The 14997-nt window shown below is 51.6% G+C and overlaps 1 pseudogene; it reads right to left on the bottom strand.

Moving 5' to 3' along the window:
• Positions 1–895: 895 nt before the first annotated feature.
• On the bottom strand, positions 896–14763 carry LOC134413838 (olfactory receptor 14A16-like; annotated as a pseudogene).
• Positions 14764–14997: the final 234 nt, after the last annotated feature.

Raw genomic sequence — 14997 nt, 5'->3', positions numbered from 1 at the left:
GTGGGAGACACTGGGACATACTGGGAGTAACATTGGAGGATACTGGGACATACTGGGGACACTGGGGCCATTGCGGAGAAGACTGGGGACACTGGGGCATCCTGTGGATGACATTGGGATGAACTGGGAGGGACTGGGAATAAACTCAGGTGTATTGGGCAGGACCTTGCTGCACTGGGAGGGACTGGAGGGGCACTGGGTTGAACTGGGTTCTACTTGGGATGAACTGCCTTTTACTGGGGATGTACTGGTCTGTACTGGGGATGAACTGGGCGGTATTGGGAGGGACTGGAGAAGTTCAATGGGCTGTTCCCGCCTCTGCTGCATCCCATTTGCCAAGGCTCCTGCCCATCACTGCCCAAAACCAATCAGCGCCGGGATCAGGGCCTCCTGAGCAGTGCCTAGGATGGGTGACATATTTTCACCTACAGCTCCTGTCATGCCCCGCGGCCCGATTCAGCCCCATTGGAGCCGGGACTACAACGCCCGTCATGCCCCGTGCTCCACAGAACCCTGGGATCCGCCCCCTCTTTGTCCCTTAAGTGTCCCCCAGACCCTACAGGATCCCTCAGTGCCTCCTCAGCGCCCGTTCGGGAACCCTCAAAAGCGTCCCTGGACCCCTGAGTGCTCCCGACCCCACAGATGCCCGGTACAGCCACTTCTGGGAATTCATCTCCTCCCCTGCGGCCCCAGAGCGCCTCAGAACACAGTCGGGCGCCTAAAACTCCTGCTGTGCCCCGCACCCTAAAGAGCTTAGTTAGAGCTTCCCGAGCTCCCCGAAGTTCTCCTGAACGTTTACATTCCCCCGAGGACCTCAAGTCACGGCTCGGACGCAGAAGAGTCCCCCAGGAGCATTCCCGGACTCCAAAACAAAGCGTTGGAGCCACTTCCGGGACTACGGCTCCCATCGTTCTCCTCGGCGCACGTCCTGTGCCGTTCTAGCCAGGACTTCATCTCGGGTCATGCCCTGCGCTTCCCACCGAGAGCTATTGCAGCTGCGCCTCGAACTCTCGTGATGCTCCACGGCCTCGTTAAACAGTATTAGATCCGCGCCTACAACTCCCATCACCCCCTGCGCCCCAGAGAAGCCCGTCAGGGCCCCCCAAGGGCCAGCCTGGACCCCGAAGGGCCCCAAATTCCCCTCCCTGACCTCCAAGGGCCCCCCTGGACCCCCAAGTGCTGTCCCGGACCCTGAACTGTCCCCCGGAATCCCTGAATTCCCCTCCAAGTGCCCACCTGGCTCCCCCAAGTGTCCTCCAGACCCTCAAGTTCTCTCTGAATTCCCTCCCCAGACCCAAAACTGCCCCAAATGTGCCCCAGAAATGTCACCAGGGACCCCAAAGTGCCTCCCTTGACCCTTTCTGAGAAAACGATTATAAAAAAGATGACAAAAAGACTCAGATATTACTAGTTACCATAAAGAGGAATAAATAAATAGCCAATGGAGATTAAGGAATCAATGAAGACAATTATATTACTTAGAACCAACGACCAATAATGTTTTTGGTTTCTAAAAATGTGGTTTTTTAATATAAACTAAATAAATCGGGCAGGAGTTCTTTCTCCTTTTTAATGTCTTCATTAAAAATCAGCTCAGGTAGGGTGATCCCATGGGTCTCACACTGCCACTGCTCCCAGGAGTGGCACAGAGGAGGAGAAAGGGTCCAATTTGTCCACTGGTCTGCAGGCAAAGCTGGGGGTTCCTTCCTCACCACAGCACCAGGAGATTCCCAGTATTTTGGTTTTACATCCGAGGTCCTCTTTCCAACCAACATGTTTTTAGGTTAGGATGAGGGGTAAAAAGGGTCTTAGTGGACACTGGATTCTGTTCTTCACGTCTAGACATCACTTTGATCCCTCAATTCCATGTTGGTTTGTTGTTTTTAGGGGTTTTTGGCTAGGTTTCATGAGGGGCTTCCTCATTTGCATGCCAACCCTGATGTCATTTGCATGCCAACTTGGTTGTCCCCTCCTCTTCAGCATCCTGAGTGCCATCCTCCTGGAAGCAGCAAGGTGCCACTCGACAAAAAGGGGAATTCTCAACCATCAACAACAGGTAGTTAACGAAAAACTCTTAACAACAGATGATTACAACAACAAACAGTTAGAACCCCTCCCTGGCAGGAAATGGCCCAACCTGTGAACTCTGAAACCTTTTAATAAAATGGGCAACTTTTCTACTTATCACAGTATGATGTCACAGAGAGGGTTTTGTGACATCACTGAGAGAGTTGTGACATCATACAGCTTCTGCGACATCATAGAGTAGGGTGTGAGGCCATAGAGGAGATCCTGCCATCATAGAGGGTGGCTGTGTGACATGAGAGAATGGGTTGTGGCATCACTGGGTGTCTGTGTAACATCATAGAGCAGGTGGTGACATCACAGAACAGATTCTGACATCACATTGTGGCTTTCAGACATCACAGAGCCTTTTGTGACATCACAGTGCAACTGCCTGACATTCCAGGCTGACATCCCAGAGACGGCTGTGTAATATCACAAGGGTGCTGTGTGACGTGCTAGAGTGGGCTGTGATATCACAGTTGGCTGTGTGACACCGCAAAAAAGCTGTGTGTCATCACTGGGGGCTCTGTGACATCACAGGATCTGTGTGACATCACAGGGGCAGTGTGATATCACAGGGGACTGTGTGAGATCACTGGGGAGGTCACTCTGCCCCAGCCCCCCTCACAGCTCCCCCCAGAGCAGTCCAACCCTGCTCGTGCACAGCGGGGTCCCCTGTCCCCCCAGGTCCCCCCGCCCCCAGCCCCGCAGCCTCCCCCAGAGGATGTTCCACGAGATCGACCCCAGAGCCTGACACAGGGACGGGGGGCCGGGGCCCTGGGGGTGGCACAGGGGGACAGGGACCCCCCGGCAGCGTCCCCATGTCCCCCAGGGCCAGAGCCTGGGCCAGGGCTCCTTCACCCTGCTACCAAAGAGGGCTTGAGAGTGTTGAAAAAATCTCTGGCAAGGGATCAGAAAAAAACAGATCTAATATAAATGGACAGCAGCACAAAGTTCTTTGGCAAGACTCACTCTGTTCCTGACTGGACACTTCAGGCACACCAAGGAAACAAAGCAACCACAAAACCAAACAAAATCCAGTCAATCAAACCAGAAATTAAGTGAGAACTGTCCGTGTGTGTGTGTGTGTGTGTGTGTGTGTGTGTGTGTGTGTGTGTGTGTGTGTGTGTGTGTGTGTGTGACACAAGGACAGTGAGGGTAAGGATAAAAGGAATATGGCCTAAAGCTTAACAGAGCTCAAACTTCACAGGACTTAACTTATACCTTAACTTTTACTGATACCCTTAACTTCACAATTTAGCAAAAGAACAGCACTTTGCACTATTTAACCTAACTTAAAACCTATGACTTAGCAATTTACTAGAGGAATAACACTTTACAGTCCTTATCACATAACTTAAATAAACTTAACAACTTCGAAAAGAACAACTCTCAGAAGCATTTCACAGCTTATACCCCATGACTTAATCTTACTTACTGATATCTGGATAGCTGACTGACTCAGCTATCCAAGGCAATCCAACCCCTCAGAGAGCAGCATTTCTGACACATTTCCCCAGCACAGGCACTCCTGTGTACACATAGACACAAAGAGTCAGTGCAAGGCACCTGTGAGAAATTCCCCTGAGGGCAGGCAATGCTCCCTGTGGATCCTTTGGCATCTCCCCAGCGGGTGAGGGGTTGAGCCTGGAGGAGTGGGGGGATAGGCCCAGGCTGTGTCGTTGTACGGGATCCCCGAGTGCAGCAAATGGGAGAGTTCCCGGCTGGGAGAGGCCCCACTCAGAGGGAGTCGCTGGCCCAGGAGAGGTCCAAGGGCTCCTTTTGGAGCGCTGTGTGCAGGGCCCCAAGAGAGGGGCTTCAGTCCCAGCAATGGCTCATCCTGGCCACACTTGGCACCAACAGCTTTCTTTGGCAGTGTGAGAACAGGGATGTTGTGCCACTGAGGGAACAAAAACAGTTCCCAGGGCTGCTCCTAAAGGAACCAGGAGCTGGTTGGGCAGCAGCAGTGCCTGGAGCAGACAGTGTTTGTGATGAGCTGCAGAGGAGCTGAGCCCAGGGCCTGTCGGCCAAGGCCGAGCCCCAAGGAGCATTTCTCAGCTGGCAGGGCGGCCTGAGAAGGGGAGGGGGGAATGCAGCAGCACAGGGCCCATTGTGACACTGTGGGGCCCTGTGACACCAAGGGACCATTGTCACACTGTAGGGCCCTGTGAGACTGAGGGAACAGTGTGATACTGTGGGGCCTCATGGAATCATGGAGAGCCCTGTGACATTTCTGGGCCTCATGGAACCAAGGGGAATGTACTGACACTCTGTGGCTCCATGGAGTGTAGGGATCATTGTGACACTGAGAGGCCTCGTGGAACTATGGAGAACATTGTGACACTTTGGTGTGATGTGGAACCAAGGGGCCATTGTGGCACTATAAGACCTCATGGGCCGAAGGTCCATTGTGACATTGCAAGGTCTCATGGAACGATGAAGACACCAATAAGACACTTTCACAGCCTCATGGAACGAAGTGGCCATTGTGACACGGAGGGGACTCATGGGATCATGGAGACCATTGTGACACTATGAGGCCCCAGGGAATAAGCAAAGTATCATAACACTATGAGGCCTCATGGAACCAGTGAGACCATTGTGACCATGGGGTTCCTTATAGAACCAGGAGGACCATTGAGATACTCTGGGGCATCATGAAACCAAGAGGCCTTTGTGGCACTGCAGGGCTGCATGGAACCAAAGCTCCAGGGTGACACAGAGGGGCCTCCTGTCATCAATGGTCCATTGTGACACTGTGGAGCCAAAGGAGACCATTGTGACACTGCAAATCCCCAGGGTCCAAAAGTACATTTTGACATTGCAGGGCTCATGGAACAGAGGAGTCCCATGACATTGTGAGGCGTGGGGAACCATGGAGACCATAGTGACACTGCAAGGGCTTATGGAATGATTTAAGACCCCTGTGACACTTTGGGGCCTTCTGGAACATAGGAGCTATTGAGACACTCTGGGACCCCATTGAACCAAGGGTCCATTGTGATACTGTGGGTCCCCATAAAACCAAGGGAACACAGAATCGATCTGGCTGGTTTGGCCTCCCATGGACTGCCTGACTGGGCCAGCTTACCTGGGCATGTTGAGGGTCTCTTCTCATCTGCTCCTGAAACACTGAGGCTCCTTGCTTTCCCTCCTATGGAAAAGAACTGTCCTTCTTATCCAGGTGCCCATGGCCAGAATTGGGAATTCACCTCCATCCTTCCCTATTGTGACAGACTGGAGGAGATCTTTGGCTCAAAACATTTCGTGTGTGGGGGAGAAGGGGCAGGTCCAGCCCTGCCCTGCCCTGGAACCCCAATCACCCCAGAGCCTCTATCCCAGCCCAGCAGTGTCTGCCAGTCTCTGGCACAGGCAATGCTCCACAGCCACCTCTGGAGCCCCCAGTCCAGCTCCTGAGTGACCAAATGAGTCCAAGTGCCAGCTGGGGGAAGGATCCAGGAAGACCAAAGGGGTATTGAAGGCTGACCACAAGGCAAGCACACATCCTGACCCTATCTCCTCTTGGAATTTCCATCTGAACACTGCTGGAATCCAGGAGTTGGTAGCTGCATGTGTGCGCTTCTCCAAATCTTATTTTTCTTTCTCCATGTCTGAGAGAGACAGAAAAATACTTTTTCTATTTTTGTCCTCTTGCAAATATTAACTTAAAATTGAGTAGGCTTAGAATTTGTGAAGTTGAATGGGCCAAGTTATTACTTTGCGAAGTGGTTTTGTCGATTGAATGTCGTATTAAACATGTTGCCAAAGTTTCTTTGATTTTCTAAAAATGCCAGTCAAGTTCCTGGTTTGTTGTTTTGAGCTTCTGAGAATCTCCTGTTGGTATTTCTCCAGTACATTCAACTCAGAGCACACAACGAATTGTAACTTCTTTTAAATGTCTCCTTGACAGAGTTGTTTGGGGGATGGGAGTCAGGGCTTGTCTGTCCTGCTTGGCACAGCCCAGGCAAGGCTTTCCCAGCCACATTCCACACTCCATTTCCCAGCTGGAGCCACTGGTGCCTCTGAGTTGTGCTGCCCCAGCCCCAGGGACGCTCTCCTTGTCTGCCCATTCCCCCACGGTCTCTGGGCAGGGATGGCCTCAGTGGGGGCTGCTGACATCCTCAGCAACTTGGAGGCTGCTGCTGAATTTTCCTGCTCCAGAGGCTTCTTCAGCCTGCAGATCTTCAGTGCAGGAATTCAGTGTCCCAGGGCTCATTAACATTCAGAACACTTTTACAAGCCAAGCCTCTGGGAATAATTTGACTTTAATTTTCAAATCGTTTGTGGTTAGGTAGATCTCAGTAGTGATTCAAAGTGAACATGATATTTAAAAAGACAGTGAGAAAAGATTATTTTAGGTCCTGTTTATTTTTGTTTCCCTGTTAATAAATTGATATGTGCAATCTCCAGCTGACACAGAATCCAAGTAGCTCCTCAAGCAGTGGGAGTAGATATGAAAATCAAGACCCTTTATGGCTGACAAACAATCAGACTCTGTCCCTACCCCCACCCCCCCTCTTCCTCCATCCAAGCCCTGGGACTCAGAGCAGCCTTGTGCAAATCTGAGCTCCCTCCAGCCCAGGCTGCACCTGCAGCTTTCAGCTCCTTGGGTCCAACTCCCACCTGCCTCTCTTGGAGAAGGAGCTGCCCGAGACACAGAGGGATGTTCATTTCTTGTCAGCCAACAAAGCCAAGGGAAGACACAGCTCCATCAAATGCAAAAGTCATTCCTCTGCTGGATATTGAATCCACTTTGCACAGCAGACAGTCTCAGAGCAATGGAAAACACCTTCTGTGCCCAGCACAGATCCCAAGGTCCCCCCAAACCCTTCCTGCCCCAATTCTGCCCAGATTTGCTCTTTGCACACACGAGTCACAGGCTGAAGTCAGGAGCTCCCTCCATGCCCAGAGGGAGGAACAGAGAGAAAGGGGATGAAGAACTCTCCTGTTCACAGCCAAGGTCCAAGTGCAGAGCCACAGCACCTGCAGTGGGAACCACAACTCATCAGGTTTGTGTCCTTTGGGCTCAGGGACTGGTGACACTCAGAGGCACAGAAAGGTTTCTTGCACACAAACACAAATTGAATATTTGAACAGTTTAATAACCATCACAGCTCTTCCCTCAGCTCCCTGGGATGTCCCAGCAGCATCTGACATGTCCCCCATCCCTCAGGGATTTCCGTACAGGAAGAGTTTTAGACAAAGACATAAAAAAGTAGTTCTAGGATAGATATAAATGTAATTAGGATGTTGACTAATGTGATATTAATTGGAATATTAGAAAGATTGGGCAACTTCCTGAAGTTCAAAGCCTGAAGCCAGTCAGTTGGTAGGCACTCAAATGACCAGAAAGCATCTGGAGGAGGAAATCTGGGAGAAATGAAAGGGAAATAGATCCAGCTGGTCAAGTGAAGAGATGTCCTTCGACATGGCCATTTATCCAGGAGACCTGGAAACATCTGAAGGAAGGAGTGTCATGAAATATTAGACTGAATATTGAAGGCAAAGGCAGAGGTGAAGATCAGTATTTCTTCTCCTGCCATCACTAAAAGGACCCAGTAGATCCAGGAAATTCCTGTTCCTGGCGGGAAAAATTTGCCATTTCTTAAATATATTTAAATGACCTAGATAATAAAAATACGCTTGTATATTATGAAACCAATGGTGTTAAAACCTGTGCCCCTTTCCAGGCAGACATCAGTTGTGTGCCCATGAACAGGCAGTGCCACTTGTGCCCTGAGGTGTGCCCCATGGCCTCCCTGCTGGGCAGCCTCTGCCAGCTCCTGCAGAGCCCGTGGCATCTGTGGGGCTGCACAGACAGCCCTGCCCCGGGATCTGCCGACCTCTGGGCCAGCAGAGAGGCAGCCAGGGCTGGCCATGGCCGGGAACAGGCCCTGAGCCCTGCAGGAGGATGGAGCTGGCCACAGCCAAACTCAGCCCAGGCCAAAGCCGAGCTCAGCAGCCAGGGCTGCCAAGGCCTGGGCACAGAGGCTGGCACTGACAAATGTCCTGGGCCCCCTCCCTGCTCTGTCCATGTTGCCAAGGGCACAGAGCAGCCTCCTCTCTGGGCCACTTGCCTGTTTGCAATGCCTTGCACAGGTGCTGGCCCTGCCCCACAAGGCCTGGCCTGAGTCCTGCCCCTGCACGCTCAGCCAAGCTGAGATGGACACTGATGGTTTCTGGGCCAGGCTCTCTGAGCCCAGCCCAGCTCCCTGCAAGCTCTGCCAGCTGCCCTGAGCTCTGGGCAGCACCAAGGGCCTCTCTACAGCCCAGCCCAGCCAGCTCTGGCCCCACAGCTCTGCTCAGGCCAGGCTGCTCTGGGCACTGCCCCACGGCCTCAGCCCCTGGCAAGGGCACAGCAGCAGCTGCAGCTGCCACAGGACTCAGCCCCAGCCATGGGGGAAGGTGCTTGGCCAAGGCCAAAGGAGGCTCCCTGGCTGCCCTGCTCCCCTCTGGCTGAGGTGCTGAGAGCTCTGCAACCCCTGCTGCCATCCCATCTGCCCAGGGCAGCACAAGAGCCCCAGCCCTGGGGCCCACAAGAGCTGCTCCTGCTCCAGGCCCAGGGCCCATCTCAGAGCTGGGGCAGCCACAAAGCTGTGCCCATTTCTGTTCATTGTTTCTCTGTTGGAGATGGATCCTCAGCCACTTGGAGACCGATGATGAATTTTACTGCTCCAGGGGCCTCTTCTTTCTTCAGCTTTTTGGTTCAGGAATTCAGTTAGAAAAGCTCATAAATATTTGTTCAGAATACCAAAACAAGACACGTCTCTGGGAGTCATTGAAGTTTTTAATTCTTCTGTGGTTAATTAGTCACATTGCAGAAGTGTATTCAAAATGAGTATACTATATTGAAAACAATGAAGAGAGAACTGTTTTGTCCTGTTCAGTTGTCTTTTCCAGTTTAGGTTGATATCAGCAATGCCCAATTTATATTGGCCCTCAACAGCTTCTAATGCATTTTGAACAGATATGAAAATCAAAACTCCTCATCGCTGACAATCAATCACACTTTGTCCCTATCCCCTCCCCAACATTTCCCTCATCCAACCCTTCTGCCCATTGTCTCCCACCAGGCCCCCTGGTGAAGAGCCTGGCTCTGTTCTCCATCCCCTCCTCGCTGGCACTGCCAGGCTGGGATGAGGAGCCCCTCAGCCTTCCCTGCTCTGGGCTGGACAAGCCCAGCTCCCTCAGCCTTTTCTCACAGCCCAAGGGCTCCAGCCCCACCTTGGAGGCCCTTCCCAGACCCTGCTCCAGCTGCCAGACATCTTTCCTGCCCTGGGGAACCCAACCCAGGCCACAGTGACCTGGATAATCCCCGTCCTTGATGTCCTGGTCACACAGCCCTGGCCCCTTGTCCCCATGTCAGGCTCTGGGGTGGATCCTGTGGAACATCCTTTGGTGGAGGCTGTGGCTCCAGGTGGGCCGGGGGGATCCCGGGGCACAGGGACCCTGATGGGCATGAACAGCATTGGACTTGTTGGGAGAAACTGTGAGGGGGAGCTGGGGCAGAGTGACCAACCCAGTGACCTGACACAGCCCTGTTGGGATGTCACACAGCCCCTCCGGGATGTCACAGCCTGCTCTGTGATGTCACAGCCCATTTTCTGATGTCACGCAGTTGGTCTCTGATGTCGCAGCCAACTCTGTGATGTCACAGCCGGCTCTGTGATGTCAGACCTCTTCCATGTGATGTCACATATTAAGTTCTATGATGTCATAGTTCTCAATGACCTCACATAACCCACTCTGTGACCTCATGTTATGAGATGATCAATTGTGTACACCAGGTGAGCTGACACTTGGAGCTTTTTCTCCAAAACCCCAGGCCTATGGAAACCACACAATGCCCATTGTGTGAGAAGGGGAACTGGAAGTTCACCAGCCTCAGTGTCCTGCCAGCTCAGCCAGGTGTCGCAGACATCTTTTCATTAAAATCTTTTCATTAGGATTTTTCCAGCTGAAGCTGAGTTGTTTCAGCAACAAATGTAAACAATGGTTATCTGCTGCTGTGGAATGCAACAGGTGGATCCGTGATTGATCTCCTGTGGGTGTTTGGATTTACTGACCAGTCATGGTAGAGCTCAGTCTCGCTCTCTCTCTGAGACACAGATCTTTGTTATTCATTCTTTTTTTTTTCTATTCTTAACATAGCTAGCCTTCTGAGAACCTTTCTCTTCTATTTCTTTTAGTACAGTTATAATGTAGTATATATATCATAAAATAATAAATCAAGCCTTCTGATCATGGATCAACATTCTCGCCTCTCTCTTCTCCTGCAACCCTTGTGACCAACATCACAGCCAGGCCCACTGGAACATTGGGGTCCATGAGCACCAGGGACCACCAGAAAGACCTCCAGGACAGAAGAATGCATGGGTAAAGGGGAGGAGAAATATGTTAATGATTTTGGGGAAACCATTATCATATTTATGTTTAATCTGGGAAAATCAATGAATATGTGTGAAAAATACAGAAAATTAACAAAAACTTTCCTGTTCTCAGCATGCACAGCTTTGGGAGGAGCTATCCCCCCTGCATCCAGCTGAATAAAGAATGATGCTTCTTAATGCTACATTGGTGTTGAGGAGTTTTCTGTTTTACCAAATTTATGGTAACACTCCCACTGCCAAGGAAAACTCTGTCTGCTGCTGTTTACAAACAGAGAAGGGCTGGTGGCAGATGTGAGGCTCGGAGGCGGCCTGGGGCAGAGTGACCAGGAAATAATCAAGTTTTCAATGTTCTGTGAAAGAAGGAGGGGCAGCAACAAAACTTCTACACTGGAATTAGGAAGGGCAGACTTTGGTCTGTTTAGGATGCAGATTTGGGGAGTGCCAAATCAGGTCCTGATTTATTGAAGGGAAACAGCCCTTAAAAACAAAGGGGTACAAAAAGGATGGACACATTTCAAGAAAGTAATCTTAAGGGGGAAAGAGCAGCCTGTTCCAGTGTGGCAAAAGATGAGCTGGTAAGGAAAATTACTAACCATGTGGTAATCCATAAAATCAGAGGGTTTTTTGAAAATTGCAAAAGGCAGGCCACTGAGACAGTGGAATTGTGATTTGAGCTAAGCAGTTGCCGTGAGATAGGTCAGCAGGAAAATTATCTAAAAAGTAGAAAACTAAAGACAAATAGAACAATGGTCTATGTATTAACGCTTGTCTAGAATAACTCCCTAAGCTACAGAGAAGTTTATCTAGCAAGATATTAGGAAGTTTGAAGCTTAATAATGGAGCTCTATGCATTGTGTTTTAAGGCTTACATGCAGGTATTGTATTTGAAATAAGCAAGCATTTTTTTAACCAAAGGTACATGTGCTTAAAGTGATTGTATAGAACTACTGTCAATATGCTTTTGCTTTGTGTGATTGGTCAAAACACTTTTAAAATAAGTTGTAACATTAAGTTCTCTCTCTGCTTCCTGGGCTGTGAACTGATGGCATCTTCCCATTGCCATAACCATGAATGAGACTGATGCTGAAAAATAAAACAGCTTAAGGAAAGTTGCTAGCAGTCCCATCCTATTTGTGAATTGTAAATAGTCCCTGGCCGGCAGTATGGCCTGGCTGCCCATGGAACTTTTGTGGGAACTCAGGGTAAAAAGGACCAGCAACTCAGGAAGTGTTTAAGGATGTCCTTACATTATGCAGAAAGAAAAGCTGAGAGGGGAAAGCTCAATTAGAGCTTAACCTGGCCAACTCTGTAAAAATAATAATATTAAATTGTTTTAATTTAAAAAAAAAAAAGTAGGGAGAAGGAGAACCTCTACTCTTTTTTGGATGCAGTGGAGAATATAGAAACCAAAGTAAGGAAAAGGAAATATAGTAACCAAAGATAAGGAAATGGCTAAGTTACTTAACACAGTGTCTGTCTCAACTTTCAATAATAGAACAGGTTGCCCTCAGAACAAGAGTTCTCCTGAGCTGGTAGATGGGCACAGGGACCAGAACAGCTCCCTGGAATCCAGGAGGAAGCAGTTGGTGACCTGCTGAGCCACTCAGATGCTCACAGGTGTAAGGGATCAGATGGGATCAATCCTAGGGGGATGAGGGAGCTGTGGATGATCTCCCCAAGCTGCTCTCCATCATTTACCATCAGTGCTGGCTCAGCAGGGAGGTCCCAGAGCACTGGAGGTGCCAGTGTGAGCCCATCCCCAAGAAGGGCTGGAAGGAGGAGCTGGGGAACTCCAGGCCTGTCAGCCTGACCTGGGTGCCCGGCAAGGTTATGGAACAGATCACCTTGAGTGCCATCCCAGGGCACCCACAGGATGGCCCAGGGATCAGAGCCAGCCAGCGTGGACCTCAATATCTACACTGATGATCTGCATGAGGGGATTGAATCCATCATGAGCAAATTTGCAGATGACACCTAGGTGGGTGTGAGTGTGGATCTGCTGGAAGGTAGGAGGGCTTTGCAAAGGGCCCTGGACAGGCTGCATTCAGGGCCCAAATCCAACAAGGTGAGGTTGAACAAGTCCAAGTGCCGGATCCTGCCCTTTGGCCACAACAACCCCTGCAGCAATACAGGCTGGAGACAGTGTGGCTGGAGAGCAGCCAGGCAGAAAGGGACCTGGGGGCACTGATGGACAGCAGGCTGGACATGAACCAGCAGTGTGCCCAGTTGGACAAGAAGGCCAATGGCTCCTGGCCTGGATCAGGAATGGTGTGGCCAGCAGGAGGGGGCAGGGATTCTTCCCCTGTACTGGGCACTGGTTGGGCAGCACCTCAAGGGCTATGTCCAGTTCTGGGCCCACTGGTGTGGGCAATAGGAAGAAATTTGTCGCAGGAAGAATAAAGAAAGCAAAGGTGAAGCCAAGGAAATGCTGAGGGCAGTTGGTCAGGCAGCCCTGGCTCTGAGCAACAGCATCTGCAGTGGGACAGGAAACTCCCAGCTGATGGGAACAAACATTCTGGCTAACTGCAGAGGCCAGGACAAAGCTGAGTGGTTTCCCTGGTGTCCCCCAGCCCTTGCTGGCCCCAGGGACTGATGGCATTTGTGTTCCCTCAGGTTCATGTCCCCACACCAACAGCATGGGGATGCTCCCCCTGCTGTGTGCAATGCAAACAGGGGCTGCTGAGCCAGTGCTGCCGTGTCCGTGCCTGCAAGGATGGGGCACCTGTGTGAGCTGGGGGAGAGGCCAGGGCTGCAGAGGGGGGATGTTGTTGGCAGCTCCATCAGGACGCTCTGGGACGCTGCCCTGGGCTGTCCAGCGCACTGGGGATGGATCAGCCCCTACTCTGCTGCTCCTTCCCGTCTGCCCCAGGGCCCTTGCAGAGCCCCAGCCATGCTGTTTGCCCCCAGCCTGCCCACAGCCAGCCTGGGGCTGCTCACGGGGATTTTCTGTGCTGAGCATTGGCCTGGGTGTGTTCTTGAGAGAGGCTGGGCAAGGAGCCTGGAGCCCCCAGGCCCTGGGCTGAGGCGTCAGCGCTGCCCCAGCAGTGCCCATGGCCTGTCCATGCTGCAGCCCCGGCACTGCCACCCCCAGGACTGTGCCTGGCCCCGAGAGCACTCAGGCCCTACAGCAACACCAGGGCCACCAGGGCAGCGGGGCAGGGCCACGGCAGCAGCACTGGCAACAACAAGTGCTGCTGCTGCTGGGCACAGCTGCTGTGCCAGCACTGATCTGCCCCCAGCTCTGCACACAGACATTGCTGCTGCAGCTACAGAGAAGGCAACAAAAGGGCATCTCTGCAGAAAACTTTGCTGGGAGAGCATTTACATCTCTAAAGCCATCTAGAGCACAGCCCCTCCTTGACACAGTCTGCAGTCATAGAGAAGATGGCGAGAAATTAAATGAGAAATGGCACAAACAATGACATTTCTTGTGACACAATATTAAGTAAAGCCAAGCAAAAGAACCTCCAAGATGAAACCAACAAGAAATACCAAAGATGACTTTTATTACAAGTGATATGCAGAAATTGGTCAGCAGTTTAATGTTCCTGATACCATCCAGTCATCAGTCTCCACACTGCAGCCTTGAGCTCCTGGTTCCTCAGGCTGTAGATGAGGGGGTTCAGGGCCGGAGGCACCACCGAGTACAGAACTGACAGGGCCACATCCAGGGATGGGGAGGACATGGAGGGGGGCTTCAGATGAGCAATTGTGCCAGTGCTGAGGAACAGGGAGACAACAGCCAGGTGAGGGAGGCAGGTGGAAAAGGCTTTGTGCCGTCCCTGCTCAGAGGGGATCCTCAGCACAGCCCTGAAGATCTGCACATAGGAGAAAACAATGAACACAAAACAAACAAACAGCAAGCAGCCACTAACTGTGATGAGCCCCAGTTCCCTGAGGCTGGAATTTGAGCAGGAGAGCTTGAGGATCTGTGGGATTTCACAGAAGAACTGGCCCAGGGCATTGCCATGGCACAGGGGCAGGGAAAATGTATTGGCCGTGTGCAGCAGTGAATAGAGAAAACCACTGGCCCAGGCAGCTGCTGCCATGTGGGCACAAGCTCTGCTGCCCAGGAGGGTCCCGTAGTGCAGGGGTTTGCAGATGGACATGTAGCGGTCGTAGAGCACATGATGGTCAGGAGAAAATACTCTGATCCAAGAAAGAAGAAAATCAGAAAAACCTGTGCAACACATCCTGAGTAGGAGATGTCCCTGGTGTCCCAGAGGGAATTGTGCATGGCTTTGGGGACAATGGTGCAGATGCAGCCCAGGTCGCTGAGGGCCAGGTTGAGCAGGAAGAAGAACATGGGTGTGTGCAGCTGGTGGCTGCAGGCTACGGCGCTGATGATGAGGCCGTTGCCCAGGAGGGCAGCCAGGGAGATGCCCAGCAAGAGGCAGAAGTGAAGGAGCTGCAGCTGCCGCGTGTCTGCCAATGCCAGCAGGAGGAATTGGCTGATGGAGCTGCTGTTGGACATTTGCTGGGGCTGCACATGGGGACCTGTTCATGGAGAAAGGACTGTGACAAGTCAGGAGAGGCTGCT

Source organism: Melospiza melodia, unplaced genomic scaffold (assembly GCF_035770615.1).
Source record: "Melospiza melodia melodia isolate bMelMel2 unplaced genomic scaffold, bMelMel2.pri scaffold_54, whole genome shotgun sequence".
Classification (NCBI taxonomy): Eukaryota; Metazoa; Chordata; class Aves; order Passeriformes; family Passerellidae; genus Melospiza; species Melospiza melodia.
The sequence above is the reverse complement of the archived record's forward strand: the minus strand, read 5'-3'. Positions and strand labels throughout refer to the sequence as shown.